Here is a 7139-nt window from a genome sequence, read left to right on the forward strand (position 1 = left end):
TACATTTATTATGGTCACAAGCTAAATATTCTTTCATACATTTGACTACATGTTCCTTCTGTTTGGGCCATATGAATAACGATTTAATAAAAGTTAAATTCTTTTTAGTTCCGAAGTCCCCTGTACTGTGGATGTTATTTATTGAAGTAGAGCTAGATTTTTTTTCTTGGATTGCCAATATCCAATTTCGAAATTTAGGATGTCGAAAATAAAGATTTCTGTGTATGCTATCATCCTAGTTTCCATTATTATATTTTTCTCTCAATGATATGCAATAAGGATCGGGCACTTATTTTCTCGCAAATTCCTTTTCCTGAAGAATATGAACGTCGGCAGAACATAAAAAATTAATGTAATGATATTTTATGTCCTTAGGACTTGGCGAGGTGCATGTGCTAAGAGTATTCGCTATTATTTTAAGGAAGCTCGAAAATGAATTATTTCTATATCGAAGGTTACAGTTTATAACGATGCGGAAATTTTCCGTAGAGAAAGCATGGATAATTGCCATGCTATCACAATGCAGTGTAACGTTTCTGTCTAGTATAAAGCTTGAAAACTGCACGCAAAGAGGATGGATTGTAGCTCCAGTGAATAGATGTTCAATGAAAATTCATGGAACTTTATCCACCAGATCACGTGAGTTATGACGTTTGAGTAATCTTCATCAGAAGGAAACTGTGCCAGGAACCCAGCTAAATTCCATAACAAAGTTCACTGTGAATATAGAAGGGGTATTGGATATTGTGTTGTGACTTAGTGGAAAGTGGATGGATCATTGACAATTTTTCAAGTTGAGAAAAGCATTTGTGTCTTTTTTTAAATAAAAAATCATGAAGTAGAGAGTGAGGAAACCAAAGTCAGGACTGTGACGACGACAACATGATGATATACATATGTATTTTTTTTCTCAAATTTCGCTTGGATTTTGAGCTGGTAAAATACTTGGCTGCTTCATTGAGCTTACAAGGGACATCACCCAATTGTCCGGCTCCGATTTCAATGATTTTTTTCTTCTGATAGAGGACATGTATGCATTATTTGTGATGACAAAATTTTTTGCCGTCGTGCATGTTTTCTATTTTATATATATATATATAATTTTTAAAAGTTGTGATGTGGTATTTGAGATTACTACAGAAGTCCCTTACTACCCTTTGTAAACGGAGTGTTAATTAAAGAACAACCACATAGATACATATAAGTCCTAGGGGGAAGTCGTATGGTAGGTATGACCGTGACGGCAGCCATCTTGAATTAAAGTGAAGTTTTGAAAAATGAAAACCATAGCATGTGACACCTCATTTTAATAGCAAATTTTCCCAAAAAGCCAATGGTATGCTCATTTTTGTTCTATAGTTAACCAGTATTAATTTAGGACTGCTTCTAATGTGCACCAAAGTCCATTATTCGATCTTTCAAATTGGCAACACTCCTAATTTTCACCGCATGTTTTAAGATTCCAACGACCACTGGATATTTTAAGAGTTGTGATTTGTCAGTTCATGAATAGTGTTGGGATAAGCATACAGCAATCTTTCTGAATTTTGAAGACTTGTAATGTAATTATTTATTTCAAACCAGAATATATGAGAAGCATATAGATCTGTGTGACGTAAAGAACTACAAATGAAATTATAACAAATTGTTGTTATATGAACACAAAATTATCAGGAAATGTAGCCTACATGTTGCGCAAACGACGAACAATAAAATATTTTTAATAAATACAACTTTAAAGAAACAGCAGCAATGATAGAAAATATCAAAGAGGCATAATATGACTATTCCCAACACGCTGTTTGTACCCAGAACATAATATGAAAACTGGTAATTTGTTTATAAAGATGTGTTACTTAATCGAGTTCCCAATCAAAACGGATTATAAATTTTACAAATATGAACTTTCGACAACAATCGCTAGAAAACTAATGACATTTTTGCCTGACTAGCTACAAAATTGCCCTAGAAAATAAATAAATAAATAAATAAACAATAAAGGAATAAATATAAAACAAAACAAAAGACCATTGATTTACACAACAATCATATTTCGATTTCCTTTGTGAAATGAATTTTCATTTGATTTCTCGTCTCATATACTATCCATTACAAGCTACATATTCGGTATTACGTGAATGCAAAGTTGGAGTTGTTTCGTTCTGCGATGATTCATGTCAGTAAACGAGTTTCTGGAGGCAGGTATAGGAAATAAATAATTACATTGCAAGTCTTCATAATTCAGATAGATTGCTGGATGCTTATTCCAACACTATTCATGAACTGACAAATCACAACTCTTAAAAAATGTAATAAATTTAGAAAACATGAGCCCATGCAACAATTGCAAAGTGCCAGTTGGAATCTTAAAACATGCGGTGAAAATTATGAGTGTTGCCAATTTGAAAGATCGAATAATGGACGTTTGGCGCACTTTAGAAGCAGTCCTAAATTAATACTGGTTAAATATAGAACAAAAATAAGCATACCATTGCCTTTTTTGGGAAAATTTGCTATTAAAATGAAGTGTCACATGCTATGGTTTTCATTTTCAAAACTTTACTTTAATTCAAAATGGCGGATTTCAAGATGGCTGCCGTCAAGGTTACCCTTATCGTACCACTTTCCTCTAGGCATAACATGTATTACCAAAGCTTTTGTCCACTTATTATCATTAATATGTGGGTTAGAAGCGGAGGTAAGGGACTTGAGCACATAGTAAGTATAAACAATTAATATGCCTGTAACTTTTCCCTAAATGAGTGTATCTTAAAACTAACTTCCCTACTGTCTTCCTAATTAAATTCTAGCCCGAAATTATGTATCATATTACCCTATTCCCATTTAAAAAACTTGACCTTAATTCAAAATGGCAGATTTCGAGATGGCTGCCGTCAAGGTCATACCTACCATACGACTTCCCCTAGGCCTTATATGTATCTACGTGATTGTTCTTACATTAACACTCCGTTTACAAAGGATAGTAAGGGACTTCTGCAGTAATCTCTAATACCACATCAAAACTTCTAAAAATTATATATATATATAAAAATAGAAAACATGTACGATGGCAAAATTTTTTGTCATCACAAATAATATATACATGTCCTCTATCAGAAAAAAATTCATTGAAATCGGAGCCGGACAATTGGGTGATGTCCCTTGTTAGAATCTAGTTTAACTAAATCTCCTGAAACGATGTGGGATGTGGCGTAAAAAGGAAAGTATAAAACAACAAATGACACTTGTGAAATTTGAGTGTGAAGTTAATGGCTTCAAAAATTTTGAGAAATGGTCTCTGAGTCTATGAAATGGTCTGAAATATCTTAGAAAGATTATAAATGTCATCGAGATATGTTGTTACGAAGGAGTTAGTGCTAGAATTGACAAAGTGATCCATCACACTTTGGAACATCGCCCTGAACTTTACAGGCTCATAACAAGGCGCTTCAGACTATACCTTCTATTCGTATGTACGAAGTTAAGGGATTTATAGGAAGAAGGATGAATGATAATTCCATAATACGATTGTATTAAATCGACGAATGAAAAAAAAAAAAACGTTGGAGCCAGCAATTCTCATTATGTGGTCCTGTATTGGTTCCGCCTAAACCCTAGGGCCATGACTTTCATTGAGGACTCTGAGGTCTAGAATTTGCCTTGTACTCCATACGCAATGAATTGAATTATAATAAGAGATTGAATCTCGGCAGGGATCACCGGCATCAACCTGGTCTCCATCTCAGTTTCAAATTCACATTGCATTACTTGTGACACAGAATATAAAATTTCCATCACTATCTTGTTATCTGCCTAAGATAATCTTATAGGGCTCAGTCTTTATAAGATGTAGATATACAGAAAATTAATGTTTGCTTTTTTGCAAGTATTTGTTTCCCTTATCTCGGAAGAAAAGTCATTGCGGGAATTTATAGAATTTCGAATTTCGGGCTCAGAAACGGGATTAAGAGCCTCATCATTTTGATCAAGTCAGGAGAACTTTAAGCTACAGATTTAACGTACAATACGTCAGGTTGCCATTAATTAATTACTGTGTTTAATTCGTCGGTTAACCTATCTAGCTCACATCTTGGCTGCTTTTCAGCTCGCAGAACTATTTTTACTGGGCTAATATCCGTTGAACCGCAATTTGTAAATCGAAACATTTTTTTACTATATTCGTATGAATATTTTCTTAAAATATCAATACAACGCATAAAAATCCTAATTCTTTTACCCAAAGAGAGGATGTTTCTATGTATGTTCATGAAGGAAACAAATCCTACATATTTTATTATGAGCATGATTATAACCTTACTATCATCAGTGTTCTGCTACGTTGACAGGTCCTTACAGCAAACCCATCTTTCTCCATTTATTTCTATTTTCTGCGTTCGTTTTTGTTAAGGCATCAGAATTTTCGATCTTCACATCGTCCAGGAGCTGACACCTTCTTCTTGCTCCCTTTCTCCTTCCAGAAACTAATCCTTCCAAAGTATCTCTTATACAGTAAGGAAGTTCATCCTTAGGTAGTGTCCTTACCATTTTATTTTGCTATCAACTTCAGTATTCTTCTTTCTTCACTCTTCTCAGTACTTTTAATTTTTATTTTCTCTTTCCAGGTGATTTTTCAATCGTTATCCGTATTTACATCTCGAATCTTATTACAATTGATATAATTATAATTCTAGTAAAACATGTGTGGAAGAACAGTAATATGAGTATGAATATCCAGCATTACATTATAATACTAGTTGAAAGACTTAGAGTCCGTTTTCATAGCCACTTTTCCCAGAGTTGGCATTAAAGAAATGTGTCTGGACAATTATTTGTGTGATTAATCTGAACAAATCACATTCAAGTGTATCGCCTTGCGTTGCAGTGTACGTCAATGAAAAACAACAAAGATATTACTTAGATCGTCTTGTCATGGACATTCCAAAGATAAAAATAATTTTATCGAAAAATAGTAAAATATGTTTTACAAATAATCAATGTTATCAAAAGGAAGAATCCACGGTATGCGTTAATTTTTTATTTTATATTATTCGCAATCATCTGAAAAATGCTTAAAAATCTTTATCAAGAAAAATTTGAAAAAGAACGATAAAATTGTTTATAAACACGTAAACAAATCTAAAAAATCAATTTTTGATTAATTTTTTATTTACATTTTTATTTTATTATAATTTTGAATATTTTGTATTAGGAATTCATGCATTTTATTTACAATTCATACAAACAACCGAAAGAAAAATAATTATAATCTAGATAATACAGGTCGTTTATATTTTCAAAAATTATTTAATTGTTGAACATTACGATGTGCACATCCGGATTTCTTCACAATATTACTATGAAAAGATGAATATTCATTAAATGTATTTCCACATAATTCGTTTAATGGAGAACAATCTTTTGTTTCTAACTCAATAGCATTATCTAATGCGAATATTATCTGAATCAATAGGGACTTCTGTAACCCTTTCCCATAAAATGTTCAATTCTTTACACATAAATGACATACAAGGTTACGTATGTGCGATACATTATATCTGTTTTATTAACTCCAATTTATTCTATGTAAATGAAAAGTTAACCAAACAATTTGTTTTTGAGAATCTGATGATAATATATTTTATTTGTGATTTCACCGAAAATGGAAGTTTATTGTAGCATCGCATCAATTAAAATTCGCGAATTATAAAATCGTTATCGAAGATTTTAAAAATCCTGAATATCAATAATGTACTGATTTACATATTGTAAAATTTGATATGAACCTTGTATGAAAATAATATAATTTGTTCAACAAATTCTGTATTTTTACAAGATCACAAGTTTTACACATTAAGTTTATGAATGAGATTTCAGTATGTACTTGTCAAAACACTTCAAACAGTTCAACAAGAATTTTATCAATGAATAGATACTTTATTGTTCCAGCATTATGATGAGAACACTCATTTAGAATATTTAAACTTTCACATATCACAATGAATTGGATTATTACGTAAGGATACATTTATAGTTTTATTACGCAACTCACATTAATATATTCATCACTACATAGACCACATGAAACATACCACTAAGAAAGAAGTTAGACATACCATTTAAAATGCATTTTTAAAATGGTATATCTAACTTCTTTTTGTCTTTTCTTAATAAGATTTGCACTAATTCCGGGGAATAGTCCACATCACTTGGTAATTCTCAATAAGCTTAATAAAATTTCACAGATTTGCATGTATACAATCATGATAAGCACCTTGCCTACAACCATCACATATTAATGGTTTATCGAAATTCCGGTTTTCAATTGTTTTCTTCACACATTTCGGGTCCACATTAGTCGAGCAACAGTTACAACTTATCCGACAAAGTATTGTCGGGGATTCCGGCGGTGTTTCTGAACGTATATTATAATCCAAGGTTTCATCTTCCAAGGATGCGTATATTCATTTTTCATCTAATGCGATTCACGGTTAACAACAGTTTTATTAGCACCAACTTTCAGTTCATTCTCAAAACAACCCATGATGTGTCTATATATAAAATTTTGCTAAAATTTTTATTAAAACATTTTTGAACGAAACAACTTTCACACTCGCAAGGCATTTACGTGTATGGTATTCACCATCGACAATATCAAGTGAGATTATCATCCTATGAAAGTTATACTGTATAAGTTTCACCACTGCGAGACGGTTATATCCAGGATTTGGTTATTCCGGCCATACCAAGGTCGTTGTGATGCAGGTTGTAACACGTTTCACCACCGCAAGGTATCATTGCCAAGCTTGTTCCAAGCACGCAAAAACTCAGCCAGTTCAGTGAGTCAATAAGATGCAGACGTGCAATCACAACGCTCCTCCTCTTCGTGAAACCAAATATACAATATTTCAAGAGTGGGTCGGAAAATTATTCGAATTTAGGGTTAAGTGTTCACACTTTCTTTTCTACTCACTAGTATTCAAATTATACTGATATTATGTACGTAGGTACAAGGTGTATACCGAAATTACTTGCCATTTTCTTTACCAACTAATTACCTACGTCAGATAAATTGGTCTACTCATCCCAAGATAAGGTGATATATTATAGGTACCTTCTACTACTGTATTGTATTGTTTGTA

Source organism: Thermobia domestica, chromosome 2, assembly GCF_964235325.1.
Source record: "Thermobia domestica chromosome 2, izTheDome1.hap1.1, whole genome shotgun sequence".
Taxonomy (NCBI): Eukaryota; Metazoa; Arthropoda; class Insecta; order Zygentoma; family Lepismatidae; genus Thermobia; species Thermobia domestica.